This window comes from Canis aureus, chromosome 18, assembly GCF_053574225.1.
Source record: "Canis aureus isolate CA01 chromosome 18, VMU_Caureus_v.1.0, whole genome shotgun sequence".
NCBI lineage: Eukaryota > Metazoa > Chordata > Mammalia > Carnivora > Canidae > Canis > Canis aureus.
In genome coordinates this window covers 40,000,209-40,019,897 of record NC_135628.1, presented here as the reverse complement: position 1 = coordinate 40,019,897, position 19,689 = coordinate 40,000,209, and the positions used below count along the sequence as shown (strand labels likewise).

General features: G+C 38.8%; 1 protein-coding gene and 1 long non-coding RNA gene across 16 annotated transcripts in view; one reads left to right on the top strand and one right to left on the bottom strand.

Moving 5' to 3' along the window:
• Nucleotides 1-10,260, bottom strand: part of LOC144288878 (uncharacterized) — an 80,909-nt gene extending 70,649 nt beyond the window's left edge. For 5 of the 6 annotated variants that reach the window (XR_013356897.1, XR_013356900.1, XR_013356899.1 and 2 more), the window contains exons 1-4: nucleotides 10,171-10,258; nucleotides 9,703-9,818; nucleotides 8,121-8,217; nucleotides 6,512-7,258 (exon numbers count right to left, since the gene is read on the bottom strand). This is a non-coding gene — a long non-coding RNA (uncharacterized LOC144288878). Of the gene's footprint in view, nucleotides 1-6,511; nucleotides 7,259-8,120; nucleotides 8,218-9,702; nucleotides 9,838-10,170 lie in introns of all 6 variants that reach the window. The other variant, XR_013356898.1, reaches the window with a different exon arrangement.
• Nucleotides 1-19,689, top strand: part of DYNC1I1 (dynein cytoplasmic 1 intermediate chain 1) — a 438,502-nt gene that overhangs the window by 215,347 nt on the left and 203,466 nt on the right. The gene's annotated exons all lie outside the window — the stretch shown is intronic.

The following is a 19,689-nucleotide window of genomic DNA, read 5'->3' as shown; positions in this document are numbered from 1 at the left end:
TGCGGCTCTTGGGTGGATAATATTTAAACTGTGGTGTATATAAGATCCATAGTGTATTAGTGCCCGTAGTGTATGGGGGGATGCTGTTTTTTAAGTCATATTGCAACTATGGAAATTTTAACAATATTCAAACGAGTGATCTCAGAGCATTGATGTGTTCTGTATCCAGTAGAGTTCCAGTGCATTCTGTTTTTTCCATGTTACTACTTTACTCTTTAAAAAGAGGGAAAGTACTTTTCCCAATCATAAGTCTCTTTACTCCACTCTGTACTATAACAAACATTCTCTTAACCTGTGATCATAATGACCTGTTCTGAGAAACACTCCAGAGGGTGATTTAAACCAGGAAGATTGAGGAACAAAGTCCCTATGAATACTTATTTTCCATTCAAATTTAGGTCATCAGTTGCAGACAAATAAGGCTGAACCTAGGACATGCTATTTGGAAGCCAGATATCTCTACCCCTAAAAACATTTTAAACATATGGTTTTTGTCCCAAGTAATAAGAAAGGAAAAAAAATGCTTCCCTGCCAGACTACCTCTACTTTGCCTTCTATTAATACACCCTGGACTGCCTCTGACCTCCTGAGATTAGTTAGGAGTCCATCTTCTGTATCCTTGTTGTAGTGGGTAAGTGACTGGCTCGTACAAGGCGCCCAGTAAATGCTGTTGAATGACAAAGATGATGCCATAGATATCATTGAAACTCCTAAATTCTGTAATGACCCCTAAGAGAATGAGAACATAACTTGCTGGTACTATGTAAGCTGCTCTGGAAGGTGAAGGAGGAAATTTAGAAAACCTATTGATAGTTTTGAAGTATCCTCTGATCATCCTCTCCTCTTCATGATATTTTAGAAATGGGAACTTAATGGCTTCATGTTGACTCCTCCCTCATTCCTCCTACTCTCTTCTCATGCCTTGTTTCTTATGCCCAAGATAGACCAATCTGCTTTCATTGACGACGGTGCCACACAGTGTCAGCATCCATACCCTTGCATGTACTGTCTCCCTGCCTGGAATGCCCTTTCTCCTGTTTGCCTCCTTTGGGAAGTCAAAGGAAAGAACAGTTAAGGGTTGGCTCCTTGGTAATTCCACTTGTGATGTGTCCCTCCTACCATGGGTGTAGTCCATATCCTCCTTTATCACTCTGTATTTAATGGTTATCTAAATGTTTGCATTGAGTGGGCTGTATGTCCTTCACTACCATGCTCAACATGGCAGCTGGCACAAAGAAAGGGCTCAATAGATATCAGTGGAAGAAATGAAGAATGATATGATGCTGGAGAAATAAGAAAGAAGAGGAAGTATTCACTGTCCTTCAAGGGAGGAGGGAGTATGATCTATGCATTAAGGCTACATTGGTTTTGGGGGGGTTTTAAGGAAAAGTCATGGGAGTGAGATTATGTGGTGAGGAGAGTTCAGTGATTCCACTTCAGCCAGGCCTCTAATTTCACTCCCATGAACATGGGCATTAACTACGCATGAACATGGCAGTTATAAGAACTGAAGGAGAAAACCACCTGTGTTGGCCAGGATAGAGCAAAGCAGTCACCAAGTTTTTACTTGGCAGAGACATGACTTAAATTTAAGTTTGGAAGAGATGTGTGGGAATATGGCTAAGGAAGGCTCTTGTTTCACCTTTACACTATTTTTTTTTAATTAAGGTATTTTCTTTTGTAAAATATTTTATTTATTTATTCATGAGAAACAGAGAGAGAGAGGGAGAGAGAGAGGCAGAGAGAGAAGCAGGCTCCATGCAGGGAGCCCGACATGGGACTCGATCCTGGGTCTCCAGGATCACACCCTGGGCTGAAGGTGGTGCTAAACTGCTGCCTCACCTTTGCACCTAGGCTGCCCTCACCTTTGCACTTTAAAAAAAATATTTTCTTGATTGGTTGAGGAGATTTTCTACTTTGGCTTCCCATCCTCTCCAGCATATATTTAATACAGAAGCTGTAAGTATAAGAGAGTTGCCTAGAGTAGTCTAGTCTGGCACTGGTCTAATAGAAACAGAATGGTCCATTATTAATTTTAATAATATATCCTTTTAACCCAATATATTAAAACACTTTAATATTGTCAATATAAAAATTATTGAGATATTATACATTCTTTTTTATATTAAGTCTTCAAAATCTGGTTGTATTTTATACGTAGGGCATAACCCAATTTAGACACTAAATTTTCTTTTAAAAAATAAAGATTTTATTATTTCAGAGAGAGAGAACACAAGTGGGTGGGAGGCACAGAGGGAAAAGCAAATTCCCTACTGAGGAGGGAGCCCAACGTGGGGCTCCATCCCAGGACTCTGGGAGCCTGACCTGAGCCAAAGGCAGATGCTTAACCAACTAAGCCACCCAGGCACTCCCAAACACTAAATTTTCATTGGAAATACTTGAACAGTAATTAGATTTCTTAAAATTTACAATTGAAACAGCAGTTTCAAGTGCTATAGTTGCTCCATACATATTTAAAAGCTTTTCAATAATGGAATCAAATATCCCTTTTTAAAGTTAAGTAAAAGTAAAAATGTAGTTCTTCAGTTGCATTAGGCACATCTCAAGTGCTCAATAGCCACACATGGCTGAGGGACCCTGTATTGGATAGCTCACATCTGCCACAGACCATCATTTCACAGGTTCAGAAGCTGAGACCCATGAAGTCAGCCTGATCCTCACTTCACCACAGCTGGCCAGAGGCACTTGGGTGAGGAGATCCCCCTGATTTATAGAGAATTCCTCCAGGGGCCTGATGACATCACAGATTTTCCTCCTTCTTATGAGGTCAGCTATGCCCAGGCAGATGTTAGATGGTTGGGCAGAAGGAAAGTTATACTCTGATGAGCAGGACAAGTCCACTAATAAGCCTCATTCTGTTAACATAGAGACAATTATGAGAACCCCCCCCCACCAGGTTTTTCCTTCATAGTCCAGAGTTCACATAATGGGATGTTCGTTCCTTCCACTCTGTCTTCATGGTGTACAGCAAACTGCCAAAAACTGTGTATGACCTCCTTGTTAGTTATCTACACCTGTGTCACTTCCCTCTCCCTTCTCGCTCACTGCCATGTGAAGTGATTAGAGAAAATGATCAAGATTTAAATCTTGAATGGCATACAGTTGACTTCTAAGTCTTCCTACACCATGGTGGCCCCCAAGAGCATAATTCTTTGATAAAGTCCTTTATCAGATAATCTAAGTGGAAATATCTATTTGGAATTTTAAATATGAAACCAGGCAGTTCTTAGGGTTATAGTGGAAGCCAATCTTGAAACCTCTGGAGATAAGTTGGGAAAACACAGGCTTTGGTGAAATAACCTCGACTCAAGCTCTTCACCTGGTTCCCGGATTCCTGGACCTTACACTCTTTCTTTAAACTTACTATTTAAAAAACAGCCAAGTATTTGGAGACAAGCCATGGTAGCATCTGGATGCAAATTAAGAATCCCTAGTGAAGATGACACAGACTAATCTTATTTTCCATTTGTGTTCTGTAGAACTGACACTGCTCCAGAAATATTGACATCTGCCATGTTTTGCAACCTTGAAATATGCCTACTATTTCCCCTTTGGCACTTGATTAAAGTGTTAATCCTCTTTCAGAAATAACTGTAGAGGCTTAGGCCCATTGTTAGTTAACAAGGTCAGCAGTTGAGGGATCTTTCCTTAGGACATTTGTTTTCTTTAAAAATATTACCATCATATTGTCAAGCTTCTTGAAAGACAAAAAAAAAAAAAAAAAAAAGGATGGGCTATTTTAGGAATACAGACATTATTTTTTAGATATTATTTATAATGAATAGACAAATTTTCTGGTTAAAGAAAACGATAATTGTTTTCCCTACCCCTGAACCTTCTTTTCAGCTGTTGGTTAGGAGAGCTTTGATGGTTTAGTTCTTGATTTAGATTACACATTAAGATAGATACTGGCTTAGATGCTAGCCAGTCTTGATATTCCAAAGGAGAAGCCTCATGCTAAAAGTTAACTTATGTTTTTAAGTGCCTAAGGAGAGTGCCATAGATAGTGCAGTCAAATAAATACATTTATCCTAAATATTCCTTCCAATGAAAACAGAAGGATGCTAAATGACAACTAAAAATAAAGCCGGAATTCAACAAAAAAGACAAAGTGGAGAGAGCAGGACTTGGTACCAGTGGGCACCATCTTATTTCCTGTATTTCTGTAATCTGTAGTTCTATAGAAGGGGAAAGGACATTGAGAAAAATGAGCCTAGAGCATTGTGTGAACTTTAGGCTCAAAATGAGGTTATATCTTCATTACAGTACCATACTGGAAAATAAAATGTTATACCTTAGGAAAATGGTCTGGTAACTTTATATTTAACCATCAGTTAGCCACTAAATTAACCATCATATCACAATCTCAGGGTCAAGGGTTAATGTGCTAATGAAGTTCAGAAGTAAAAGATTTTGCATGAAATAAAAACATTGTCCTTCAAAAGCTGTTAGAATGAATCCATCCCTGTAGTATTTCATACAACCTTGGTGTAAGAAAAGAGCCTAAGGAGGCTCTTCAGGCTACCTTAAGGTGCCTAAAGAGCCTCTTAACATCAGGAAGATGAATAATGAGGCTCAATTAAGGCTCTGGGCCTGGAAGCTCATATTAAGAACAGAAAAGCAGTTCTGAGATTTTTTTTTTTTTAAATCTGACTCCAAGGCTCACACATGGTAGGTAGAAATGCATTTCACTGAAAAAAAGATTGCTAATACCCAAATTATAGACCTGATATCAAGTAAATATGTAATCATAGATGATTATCAGCTTCTCTCAGGTCCACTTCCAAATCAAATCCCCATGATCCTTCAAGGCATTCCTTCTCATAGGTCCCCATCCCTGGTCATGGACACATTAATTCTGTGTACCACTAGCATCTGGCATAGTGCTAAATATTTGGTGTGGGAATGGTTGGATGACCTGACTTAGCTCAAAGATTAACAGCAACTATCTGCCTTATAAGCCAGATAATGGGAGAAACAAAAGTGGGTCAAAGGGTAGGAGGTGGATGAGATGCTTCTAGAATTCATAATTTTAAACACTGGAAATAATGGCTAGTCTAAGCAGGAGAGCTTGAATGGAAGGATATTCTGTAACTCACAGAATCAACATGAAGATTGAAAAAACAGGCTCCGAGGACAGGCAGAAATCAAGAGAAGCTAATTATTAAGAAGACAGCCCAAACCCACACTACATAAAGTTTTCAGTAAGTCTGTGACCTTGCTGGTCACTTCCTAGGGGAAACATGACAAGCAGGGGAAAAATTCAGAATAAGTAGTTATTCTAGTGAAAAGATGTTGACTCCTCTCTGCATGATAGAAAAAGGTGAAAGCGAGCAACTTTGCTGATTATTCTTTCAAGATATGGTCCGATATTGAGGGTTTAGGTTGATCTGTGGTTGGGCAATAGAAAGGGCATTGAGTCAAGGCCACTGAGTTTTTCTACATAGCCTACATTCTTGCCATTGTAGATGCTTTATGAGCCCATGTTCAGCACTTGTGCAACTGGACACAGGATAACAATGACATATAGAACATACCAACTCTTCCATTAGATTAGTAGAAGCCTCCTTCACAGTGTCTAACTTCTGGTTGTAAGTAAATATTCTGTTATTCTAGATCTATATTGAAAGGTTCCTCCATATACTTCTTTCCTAATATTCTTGCCATTTGTATCCTCTAATTGTGAGCTATACTTCCAGCAGTCCATCTCTGGCTTATGTTAGCATATCACTTAGAATTTCCCAGAATCCAGGCTCAAATATTTTCTCTTTAGGCAGCTAGTTACAGGGAGTTTCTCATTAGGCTGAAGGAGGAGAGACAGTGTACCAGAAGTAAGAATGCTGGAGAGTGTGGGCACCTGACTCATAGAGACTTTTGCTGCAACCCAATATATAACACTTGCCCATCCTGATGATCTAACAGTGGATCCTCCTGACGCTTATGGCTAGATGTATCAGATAACACTCCAATTCATAACACATAACACATAAGCATGGTTTGTTTTCCATAATTACCTAGTATTGTATAGTCATCCTTTAATCTCTACTTGGGTCCAGTGGCAAACCAACTCCTGTCTCTCAAAGGTGTAGTAACATAATGAAGAAGCTACACCATTGCTCTCAAATCTAAAGACCTCTTCCATGATTCCCTTTTAGAGCTATTTGTCTGATTTACCACAGACACTCTGAGTGCCATTGAATCAGTGGGACCATAATTGCTAAGTATTATACCCATTTAAAGGTAGAAGAAGCCTTTTGAGTCACCTGGTAAAATGGAATGAACATGTACATGGTAGCTCTTCTGGCCCACCAAGCATTATGACTCATAGTATTAGATAAACAGTGCATTTGCCATATTGTTTGAAGTCCACCAGACCTCTAGACCTATGGACACTTTTCTGAAATGTCAGGTCTTACATATTCAGAGATTTTTCCTCATCTTCTAGCCTACTTGTCTTAATCAGGTATTGGAGATAACCCAGCTTACTCACCAGGTCCTGCTGGCATGATGCCCTTTGTGGCAGGTGGCAGTCAAGGGCTGTAGATAGGCAGAGAGCTGTCTCAGCCCTGATGTAAGATGATGCAGATGCAAAAAAGAAATGAGGTGGGTCTTCTTTGGCTGTCAAGAAAGGCTTAGTGTTGACTGTGGTTTGGGGGTGTACTCCCAAGCCTCCATAGTTTCCCCCATATTCAGTTTTCCATTATTTGCTAATCAGCACTGTCACTTTCACATGAGCAACTTGGTGAGGCTGGCAATTCAGAGGGCTTTTATTCAGGAGCCCACAAAATTTAAAATTTGCTTTTGACTTTGGCAGACGTGTATGCAGATGTTTATCACAACCAGAGAAATTCCCTGGGTTTATGCCTTGAGCTAAAATATAGAGATTTGAATTTGTCATCTCTTCTTTAAGCTGTCCAGTCCCATTAGAGGCATTCACCTCACCCTAGTGTCTTTAAATTCTTCATGCCATTCAGTCTGTTCAGTGGCAGTGACACTTTGATCCCTTAAATCCTTCTTTTCAATGGACACTTCATTAAAGATCACCACAGAGAAAAAATTATCCAGCTATTTGTTATGGCTGACAGGTTCTCATTCTCAGAATCTGAGTTTTCATTTTCTTTAGCCACTATTAGGGCAAATAACCAACACCAATTCCCTGGGTAATTGTCTTCTGATACTCATATCTGTGCCAGTCTGGGTCCATGGTTGCCAACAATAAAAATTAGCTCTGGTTAACCTAAATATAAAAGAGATTTGTTGGAAAGATATGAGCTACTTGATAGAACTGATGAATTAGACTTAGGTTAGAAATTGAAGCAAAGCAGCCCTAACCTCTACTGTGAGTGTATTTGAAATAGGGTTTTTAGGAGGTAATTAAGGTTAAATGAGGTCATCAGGGTAGAATCTTAATCCCATAGAATTGGTGGCCTTGTAAGAGGAAGAAGAAAGAGATCTGTCTCTGTCTCTGCATGCATACACAGAGGGAAGGCCATGTGAGGACAGGGTGAGGAGGCGTCTGCAAGCCAGGAAGGGAGCTCCGACAAAATGGATCTGCTGGTAACTTGATCTTAAACTTCCCAGCCTCCAGAACTGTGAGAAAATAAATTTCCGTTGTTCCAGCCACTCAGTCTATAGTATTTTGTGATGGCAGCCCAAGATGACTGAGACAGCAGCTAAGAAGATCATGCCATTGAATCTGTTCAGTGCTGTAAGACCAAGCATCCTGGATTTCCTGTCACTGGACGCTCACAGTTACACTCAGGATTGAAACTGTCATCACTGCTGCTTTGAAAACCCCTACTTCTCCCTGAACCTTGACAGTACTCAGTTGAGATTTAAAGAGCAATATGAAAGTCCACTTAGCTAAATCTAGGTTACATGCCCTACATTAGCTATGAGAGGCCAGGCAGAGAAATAACTAACTGCCCTAGCCCAGCTTCCACCAAGGGAGACTGTTTTGGTACACTCCCTTCCAAAAGAGAACATTTGGATGGTGGATAGCCAAAAATATATATTTAAAAAAAATGCCTACTCTGACATGAGAAGAAAAAGGGGGAGGTAAAAAAAATTATATGTGCCCAGCACACTCAGGTACTTACAGTGTTCTTAACAGAATTTACTCATTTTATAAGTCAGAAATGCAGAGAGAGAATGCAGCTCTTTTAGTTTGTCGGCAGCTTCTGTAATACTACCTGGCTACCAGAGGAAAATGGGGAAAATGTATGAAATAAACAACTTTAGTGCAATCTCTTATTTTAAACAGTCTCAGTTGGTATATGCAGTTAAAATTGGGTATAAATGCTTAAACCTTACTCCCACTTTCTTCCTAAAATTATGGCCAAATGCAGAGGGCAAAAAGGTGAGATTTATATGATCACATGGCTTTGGTGGAGTGGGGAGGGAGAATAGGGACTCTGACTTTGTGTCAGTCCTTGACAGTATGCTGGCTGACATCTGCTGTTCTTTGGATTGATGTTCTTTGACCTCTTGGGCACTGGCACTCCATGCTATAATGTGTAGGTGGTAGACTAGTATCTGTTCTCTTTGCTTGGTAATGTTCTTAGGAGTATGGGTCATTTTCTTCTTGATAATCTGGTTTCCTTTTAACTTTCCTTATCTCCAGACCTTGAATCAATGCCCTATCCTCTATCCAGCCCCTGGCCTAGAAGTCAGTCCCCAGCCCATGTAGCCACTTTATCTACCACAACAGACCCTCATGGCAAACTGGCCCTCAGTTCAGCATCCATACCTCAGATGATCTGAGGGAGGCTCAGCAGCACTCATCAGTTCTTCTCTCCATCTTCTCATGACAACCAACCCCACCAGGCTGGGGTACCTCGTAGTGAATGAGACCAGATGTGTAATGGTCTCCTCCTAGCTTCCCAAACAGGAAATGTGATCCAAGGGTACCTGTGTTCATTTATCTTCCTAGTTTATCTTATGCTGCACCCTTCCCACTGCTTCTCTCCCAAAAGTGGAAATCCAGATATATCTAAAAAATTTCTCTCTTCTTCTCTCTGCATGCTCCTTTCCTTGCCACTTATCTGGAAATAAACTCCTGTGTTTAACTTCCCCCATAGGTTAGGGGGAGGAGTATATAGAGGGGATGATCTTTACAGTTTTGATATTCTAAATGGTAAGGAAAAGGAATTTGGAATGTTATTTCTTCTTCAATTAAACCTAACTCTCTTTTGAGAGGGGAGCTGAACCTCACCTTAGCTGTTTTATATATATCAAATTCTAGTCTCTCTTCCAGCAAATGAATGCCATAAGTAGACTAGAGTGAAGATCATTATGTTCAGGAAGACAAATAGAAGAGCACATTAATACTTTTTGAATATAACTCCCATAGCACCCCAAAATGAAGAGGACATTTCTTTTCATTGCTCTTGATCAATAATAGATTCAAGAAATGCCAGGATTAAAGAACATTACAGGGTATAACAAACCTTTTTATTTCCTGAAGAATAACAATTGCTATGTTGACTAACTTAAGAAGTATATAAAGGTTTCACTGCTAGCATGGCAACATGGGGAGTTTTGTGGATTTGCTTCCCTTTAAAACTGGTGAGCATTGTTGAAAAAAAAAATACCCCCCAAACAAAAAACCTATTTAAAGTCTCTGGAAATGATCCCAAGGGCATACAATAAATGAAAAAACATCTATTAAAGAATACTTACTAAAACTTGATAAGAACAGGAAGAGTCTGTGATATTTGAACTCCCTCTTCTCTCCAGTTTAGCTTGAAGCAAAGTCTGCTTCAAAAAGATGCAGCGAAGAATATAGTGAAAGGGACCTTAAGGAAAGGAGGGAAACTGAGTGGGGAAAAGTTAGAGAGGAAAACAAACCATGAGAGACTCCTAACTCTGCGAAACAGAGGGTTGTGGAAGGGGAGGTGTATGAGGGAATGGGGTGACTAGGTGACAGGCACGAAGAAGGGCACTTGATGGGATGAGCCCTGGGTGTTACAATATGTGTTGGCAAATTGAATTTAAATTTAAAAAAGGAAAAATAAAAAAAGAACACAGAGCTGCCTCTCCCACCAGCTTCCAGTTGGAGGGCTACAGTATCTTCCTGGGAGAGGCAGAACATTAGCATTCCCATTATCTGCCATTAGCTACCGGTTAGCTACCTGTTATAGAGCCTACCTTCCAAGCAAGGACAACTGAGAGGTGGGCATACTCTTCTTCAGCCTAGCCTAAACTTGAAAGATAGGGACTTTACTTTGGCTTCAGCATTCTAAGAATTCTGGGGCCCTAATCACTCTCATCCAATTCATATGTAAAGCAGAGATTCCACTTAGGGACAGGCAAGTCAAATGACCAGAGGCTATAGCAGGATCCCAGTCTGCCAAGCATCCAGCTCTGAAAGCAGGGGTGTAATTTGAAGAGGTGTGCTGCTGTCCCCTCCCTCCATGCCAGAGCTTCGGCAGAGATTTTGTCCAGGGGAAAAAGCAGGCCATAAAACACAGAGCTTAAAATCTCTTCCCAAAGAACCTGACTTCATTTGCAACAGAGTGTGGGGATGTTTAGGCCAAAGGACATTTTCAAAACAGCGAAGGTTATGGTGTAAAGCAATTAAGAGATAACTGGTAGATGCATTTGAGATATAAGCTAAACCATAGCTTGACTAGTTTACTAAGACAAAGCCAGGGAAACCAAGAGTTAAAAAGAGCCCTCCTGGGATCAGACAATCTCAAAAATTGATCTCGAAGCTATTTTTCTAAAGGAGTCTGAATTTAATTGGATCAAACCATGGAGAAATTTGTGCCCCAGGACATTGCCAAAAAAACCCAGAGCATTCTTAGCAACTAGTGGAACTTAACATTAGGGTATAGTCAAGGAAAGAGGTGATTAAAAGGACTGCAAAGGACCATCATTCCAGAATGACTTTGCACATGTCCAAGGCTACATCCTCCAAGAAGCAATATCAGAGGCTTCACACTATGTGGGGAGGGGGGAGAACAAATTTTGCAAAAATAATCTAGTCACTAAACAAAGAAGCAAATAGCAATAGCCCAACTCCTGGAAAAGTGGGAGGAGAATCAACCAGAACCCAGAATTTCTACAATGTATTATATAAAATAGCTAGTTTCCAACAAAAATATGAGGCATACAATGAAAATGGAAGTCTGATGGGAAAAAGCAGGCAAATAAACCTGCCTATGAAAGTGAGCAGATGTTGGATATATCAGAAGAAAACTTCAAAGTAGTAGTAGTTTATCTCTCTTTCTCTTCTTCCCTCTCTCTCTCCCCGCCCCCCCCGTGTGTGTGTGTGTGTGTATATATATATATATATATATATAGAGAGAGAGAGAGAGAGAGAAAGAGGTATGAATAAATAGATTTTTTCAAAGAACTAAAGGAAACCATGCTTTAAAAAATAAATGAAGATATGATTACAATATTTTATTAGAGAATATTAGCAAAGAGATGCAAGTTATAAAAAAAGAACCAAATGTATCCTGAATTTGAAAAGTATAAAATTGAAAAAAAATATTCATTGTTGAGCACAACAGTAAATTGAACTGGCAGAAGATGGATTGATAGAGAGTCTAAACTTCAGAGGGAAAAGAGAATGAAGAAAAATGAAGAGATCCTCAGAGAAATGCAGATACCCTTAGGTGAATCAGCATATATATGATGGAAGAACCAGATAAAGGTGAGAGAGAAAGGAGCAGAAGAAAATATGTAAAGAAATAATGGCTGAAAACATTAATCTACAATCACAAGAGTCTCAACAAATTCCAAGTAGGATAAATGCAAAGAGTTTCACAAGAGACACATCCTACTGTAAATATTGAAAGCAGCAAGAGAAAAATGGATTTTCACTTATAAGGGAGCCAAACAAGATTAGCAACTGACTTCTCATCAGAAACAATGGCAGGCAGAAGACAGTGGGATGACATTTAAAGTACTCAAAGGAAAAACTGGCAACAATAAATGTGAACCTAGCAAAACTGTCTTTTAAAAATGAAAGTGAAATGAAAACATTCCCAGATAAATGAGCACCGAGAGAAGCACCAAGAAAATTTGTTGCTAGCAGAACCACCTTAGAAAAAACACTAAAGGAAATTCTTCGTTAGGAGCAAGTGATTCCAAATTCACATCCACAGGAAAAAACAAAGAATGCAAGTAAAGACAATTAATTATGTAACTACAGAAGACAATATAAATGCATTCTGTTTCTTCTCTTAACTAGTTTAGAGAAGTTATATAAAACACTATGCATATCATTATATTGCTGGATCTATACAATATAGAAATGTATATTGCTGTTAGCATTACAAAAGAAGTGGGTAGGAATAAAGCTACATTTGGCAAATGATAATCTGAATGCACAGGAACAAATGAAGAGAGCCAAGTACAAAGGCTAAATAAGAAAGGCCAGAAGTATGTAATTGCTCTCCTTTCTTTTCTCAGCTTCTTTAAGATACATACAATTATATAAAGCAATAGTTATAACAATGCATTGTTGGCTTTGTAACATGTAGAGATGTATTATGCATGACAATAACAGCATGAAAAGGGGGGAAGCATAATAGAGCTATATAGGTGTAACATTTCTACACGTCATTGGGATTAATATAAATCTGAAGCAGGAAATAAATCAAGAAATGGTGAAAATTATTTAACATTAAGGTGTTATAGTAGAAAATATTCACTTAATGTAAAGCCCCAAAATAATAATAAAAGAAAAAACAGACATGAGACATACAATAAACAAAAATAAAATGGCAAGTATAAAACTCACTATAGGATATTAGTGAGTGATGGGATAGGAATGACAGTGGGAACCTTGATGTAACTAGACCTGCCAGAAAGGGATCCACAGGGTCCTAGCTCTAGAAGATACAAACAGTGGTTAAGTGTGCGTGATAGGGGAATATGGTAGCAGTGTAGGTAAGCAAATTCTAACCAAAAGAGTTAATGCATTGGCCTACAAAGGGATGTCCTAAAGTGTAATATAGTACCAGGCTGCTAATGTAGTTTGTAGTAGAGAAAGGTATTTAGAAAGTTTAAAAAAATAATAATAAGAAGAAAATACTAAGGTGGCAGAAAAAATGTGGCATGTAAAAGGTAACATAGTATCCGAACTTCTGATGATAGGCAATACATTTCTTAAAGAATGACAGTATAAAGTCATCCCAAATAGAAATAGATCTTGAGGGACAACTGAAATCTATTGGTAGTGACTCTCTGGACTGTTGTATGGAGAAGGATTCTGAGACTGTATCCTACCTCATCTCAATTAAAACTCTTAAATGAAAAGGAGCGGGATGCCTGGGTGGCTCAGCAGTTAAGCGTCTTTCTTTGGCTCAGGGCGTGATCCTGGAGTCCCAGGATCGAGTCCCACATCGGACTCCCTGCGAGGAGCCTGCTTCTCTCTTTGCCTATGTCTCTGCCTCTCTCTCTGTGTGTCTCTCATGAAAAAATAAATAAAATCTTAAAAAAAAGAAAAGCTATTGCTGCATTTGAGCAATAGCAAGGAAGTAAAGAACAGGAAATTTCAAAGAGGAACTGCAAAAGTAGAGGGAGTGATGGCTACTAAGTAGAAAGAGAAGTATGCTCAGCTCTTGTGGCATAAAGCATGCAAAAAAAAAAAAAGTTGTAAACAAATAACTAGCCAAGGACATGAAAATGGTGGCAGGAGAGCTCCATGCAATCTCCATATGGGTTAGGCAGGCAAAGGGATCAAATTTGGGATATTCAGTTGAAGGCAATGGAAACTCAACCATATGACCTAGGCTTCACTGGGGCATGTGATAGTGGGACTTATGGTACGAAGGAAATGCCTATATTTATTTTCTACTGATTTCCAGGAAGAGCAAGATTCCCTCAAAACCCTTGACTTTTGTGCCTTTCTTTTCTTCTCCTAATAGAAGTAGAGTTGTATGAAGGTTGGTGGATGATAATTTTTGGCTAGAATTTCTTGATAGGATATAACTAATTCATCAGTGCTCCTAGGCATGGGAAATTTGGTCTTTTTATACTACTGTCATCCCCAGACCAGGTAGAGGTAGTGACATCAGGAAGAATTTTTGCTCTGCCTCATGTAAGCTGGTCCAGGGTCTCAAATCTGGGGGAAAGGTGCAGTAAGTCCAGTTTTGTCTTCACAGTAAGTTAAAATTGCCAACCTATCCCTATTGGTAGTAATGATGATACTTTGGTTTTTGTTTTATTCCTGATGTAATTTCTCAATTAGTTCAGAACTTGGACAGAAAAGAACGGTGCTGTTATTTTGACCCTGCAAAACCCTGCCCTCTGGGTGCATAGCCTGGAAATCTAACCCAAGCCTCCCATGTGGTAAGAGAGAATTGCATCAACTGAACGCTCTTTCTGACCACATCTGTTGTTTTCCTTCAATATGAAGCTCCGTTAGTGTAACACTGCTGGCCTCTTGCCACCTCTTTACTCACTCTCCTGGACCCCTAGCCCCCACCCCTAGAGAAGATATGGTGACTTATCTGGTTGTTAGATTTAGAAATATAACCTAGGCAGTCTCAGTCTTTTGTTGGGGGAATGAGGATACCTATAACATACAAGTTACATTCTATTCCTGTGTACCATTCATCCTACTTAACACTCACTTGGGAGGCCTTTCAAGTCTGTGAATGAGTATATAAATCCACCTAACCCAGGAAATTAATTAGCAGATCTATTTGGCCTGCTCAGGAAACTACATTCTCACCCAGTCTTTATCCATAATGAAAGTGTTATTTTGGTCCCACTCCACTTCTGTCTTTGTCTTATTTCTCATTTGGGTACTGTTTATTTGGTCCTCTAAAAATCCCAACGAGTATTAGGAAAATCATGGCAAGAAAATCAGTTCTGGAGAGATGAAAGTATTGAATATAACATTAAAGACCCTAGCTAATTAGACAAAAAAGAAAGTAACCAATGTTCAGGGGGAGGTTTACATTCTAGCAACAAGGAAAGAGCTCATTTATAGAAGTGGATCCCAAGGTTGGAGGGGAAGCAGTAATAAAGTCAACTTAATGTTGAGCTCTGAACTTCCTTTATTTCTCTGTGAATGTGCATAATGCTGGACCTGTGTGTGGCAGGACCAACTGTGCAAATTAGGAAGTGGCTTGTGAGGGCCAGGATCCAGGAAAGTTGTTACACTTGGTGACCTGTTTAAAAAGAAACAACCAAACAAAACCCTGGTTACTATATTATAGAGCCCTAATGTGGAATAAGATTTCCTATAAAATTATCACTTAAGGATTCTAATTTTGATAACAGTTCAGATAATTTTTAAAAAGATTTTATTTATTTGAGAGAGAGCAAGAGTGCACAAACAGGGGGGAAGGGCAAAGGGAGAGGGAAAAGCAGACTCCCCACTGAGCAGGGAGCTGGACTGAGGACTTGATCCTAGGACCCTGGGATCATGACCTGAGCCAAAACCAAGCCACCCGGGTGCCCCATCAATTCAGATAATTTTGTTGCAGAAAAACATATTGGACTGAGAAGCTTCCCTTTTCATAAAATCAGGAAGTTTTTGGACTACTGGGGAGAAAAGTTGGTCTCACTGAACAGCCTAGAAGTTGTAGTGTGGTATTTGTACCTTGTGGTCAATAAAGCAAGTGGCCATTGTCTCTGTAAGTGTGGTATATTGAAGGCTCAGGCTGTTGCCAATGTTTTTTTGATCCTGGGAAGCAGGACTTAGCTGATGGCTCAAAGAAACTGGGAATAACATAAGTTCCTCTACCTGATTATTCTCTAGTGTCATTTAGTGAATAGAAACGCATTCATGTTGCTGATTAAGCAGTTGGGGTCAGGTATATGGACATGCCATGAAATAGCACACCAGATAATATTAGGTCCAAGTCTAGAAGCAAAATACAAAATATGTAATAATATGATGAAATGTGTCTGAGTTTGCAGTTTATTAACTGTACACAGAGGATGAGATGTGCTGTGTGCATCACTAATCTCTTCATTCCCTTGCTGTTCCATACATTCTTTGGCTGAGGACACTGACATTCATATGTGTGTCCCTTTCTTTGGGTCCCTTTTAAAATTCCCTTCCCTTCCTATTTTTTATACTACAGCTTCAACTTACAAAACAATTATCCTTCTTTTGAACAACCATTCTTGATATGTTTAGACATCACAAAATTCCTGTATCTTTCCAACCTTCTTCTTAAGATATTATGAAGATAAAATGAGAAAATGATTGGAAAATGCCTTTCCTTAAACAATTATTTCAATGATAGAGATTGATTTCGCCACTGGAGGACTGAGGAAATCTTATGTCATACCAATTTTCCCCTCATGAGATGGATCAGGATACTATTCTTGCCAAAATTGAGTTTTCTTAGCAACAATGTGTTTTTTGAGATGCCAGTTTTCCCAAGAGGACAGAGAGATATACTACACTTCTTGAAGTACCTGGATGGAGAGTTTGAACAGGAGAGTTGTCTCTTTCTCTCTTTAGTTCACGCACAGTGGAAGCCTTTGCGGGGTCATCTAGCAGAACTAAATAATGTCCCAGTCGTCCTCACGTTCTCCAGACAAACAGTGATTTTGGCTGCGCAAGCGATTCTTGGGTGGGCTGGTGGTGATGCACCTTCCAATAACCATTACTAAAAGTGTCAGCCTAGGTAAATTCATGTTCATCTGGGTCCATTTTATCTTATTTTGTCTTAATTTAACCCAGATCGTGAAGTCCAAATGTTACATCGAGCATTAGTTCAGTGAGGTATGGTGAAATTTGAAGAGGAGGAAAAAAATGTTTCTTGCCACCCTCGGAGACAACATACTGAGGAAATAGGACTTTCCCCCTCCCTCTCTATTTTGGTAATCCTTGGCTTGGCATATTTGGGTAAGAAAATGAAAGGTTTGCCTACATAGTTGAAATCTCTCGTCACATTATATCATCTGAAGCCCATTTGTACGTTGGGATCATTTTATTTGGTTTCGGTTAGACATAAAAGTGTTGTGGTCTCCTTTTTTTTTTTTTCAAGGCCTCTGGCTTTTGGAAAATTGAGTGATTTCATCCTTGTCCGGGTTTCCTAGTAAATCTTGTATTTTTACTCAGATTACTTGATCAATTAGTTATGTCAGCTGCCCGAGATGTGCCTTTTTATTAATAGCACCTTTTATCAACTCATTGGAATTAGACATTGCAACCATGGTCTGAGACTGGTAACATCTTGCAATAATTTATAAATATTACTTTAAAAAATAGCACCACAATTGCTCATTTGTGAACTTTTTTGGATATGTCCCTGTGTGAGAAATTGCATTTGTATTATTATTAGTTCTGACAAACTGGATTAGGTCTTGGCTATTGTTAAGTGGTTCTATCTGCCCTCAAATCTACTGAGAGACACAGCATTTTTAATGAATTTAATTAAAACTGCATGTGGTTTATAGACTTGCCTCCAGCCAATATGCCATTCTTCTTGACTGAACAGAGTTTCTGCTAATGTATAATGATGTTTTATATGAGAGATGTTTGAAACTCCCTCATAGTAGCCTCCAGGTAGTTTCCATTGAATGACATGGTGATGAAATATTAAAATTTTAAAAAACCCTTTCTACTTAAGTGAGTCATGTTTATACTAACTAATATATGCATAAATGTGTTAAATATGTTTGTTGAAGCTGGGAAAGACAGGGATTGTATTTCAACACCAGCAGTATGTTGGCAGTGAAAGATTTTAAGAAATTTCAATCTGGCAACACTTTGGAAGATCTGCTATATGTATTATTCTTTGAAGTATAAAAAAAGGTCATTATGAAATTTCCTCTTAACATTTACATTCATTAGGCCAGGTAGTTTTAATGATTCTTCCCTAACAAACAAGAATTATAATAAGTATGGCTCTCAGCATTAATTTTTAACATAGCCTTGGAAGGTATCAGTGATAGAACTTAATGTCTTTTTTAAAAATAAAAACATCTGCATTTTCTTAATATTTTTAAGGAATGAATTATTTAATATACTTTATAGAGGGTGTTAGTGAAGTCCTCTGACTGAATAGACTCATATTCTGGTTCTGGGAATTGATCTTTGATAGTAATGATAAAAGAACAACAAGGAAGTATAACTCATTTTGCCCTATTTTGCCCATGTTTAGTCTTTGAAAATGGTAAAACACTACCAAGGAATGCAATCTTTTATATTGTCTGTATTAAGTACATAATAAAATGTCTAACGATTTTGTAGAACCGGGCAGGGCCAAGGTCAGGAGACTGTATGATTGCAGAGACGAAGTAGCTCAGTGATCATGGGACTGGGATTTCTTGAGAAGTCAGTGAAACAGACATCTAGCATGACAATGAAGAGAGGTCAAGGATATAACAGAGGCAAAGGCAGCTTACAAGCTGCATACACAGCAGCGTTCTCTATAACTTCTCTCAGCCTTAATTTCTTCACGTGAAGAAACCTCACAGGATTGTAGTGCAGACTATACGTAGTACACTCAAAAAATAAAATTCCCTGTAAAATGCTTAACACAATGCCTGTTATCAGTATTCAGAAATTTTAGCTTAAAAATTACCATTTGCACATATCTGAACTAGAAGTCCAAATGTTTCCATAAAATATTCCATGTATTTATTTGAAATCACCAAATATCTTCTCACTTCCAGAAACCCTTTCTTTTTGCAGATTTGAATGGCGTGTTACTTTAGAATTTTTATTATGAGATATGTACCTGTTCTTCACTTCGTAGAACATTGTTTTAGGTAGCAGTATCTCTCTCAAAAATGTCATTGAGTAACAGGACATTTACAGAATTGTATTCCTTGCACTGCATTTTTCATCCCCTACTTTGGGAAGATAATAATTTCTCTGAAGAAAAGCTAAGCTATCAAAGGTCACATTATGAATTCTACTTTTAAGATTTGGTTGACATTAGTTAATAAAAGCTACCCTTGGTGGAGCTCCTGTTACTTGCCCAGTGGAACATGGAATCCACATATTTACTAATAGTCCTCACTCCTATGCCAGACAGATCACACTACTCCATACTTTATAAAGAAACTAAGATTCAGAGAGCTTAACTTGCTAACAAATAGCCAAGCTGGGATTCATACTCTGTGCTTCCTGACTTTAAACTTCTTCCCATGATACCACTTTGCCTCAAACCAGACAGCCTCTTTCTTTCAGAAGAAAATACATTTTTTCCAAAACATTTTCAGGGTTATCATATTTTGATATTAGAGAATTGACCAATGGTGCTGCTTGACTGCACAAACAGGAGACAAAGTGGAAAAAACATTTCAGGAAATTCCAGATAATCGAGACACGATAGGTGGAAAGATACCTCATTTTGTTGAAGAACGTATGGAAGAGAGCAGCAATCATCACAAGGAACATGTTGGAAACATGCCCTTAATGAAGGATGGCATTCTGTTTCCATGATGACTAGGCATGGAAGAGAGTCAATGTCCCGTTTCTATGCACTTGATCTGTATGCGCTTAATGTATACAACAGGACAACTTTCAACAAAAAATAATTCAACAGGACAGCTCTCATCATGTCACCCCCTGCTGAAAAATTTACAATGACTTCTGGCTAAGTGCAAAATGCCATGTGAGCATAGGAGGCCCTCCTGTGTATGACACTAACCTACTTAGCCAGTCTCATGTCATCTCCCACTGTCTGCAATTCAGTCTCTCTGCTCTGGTCCTGTGGTTCCTAACCCTGGCTG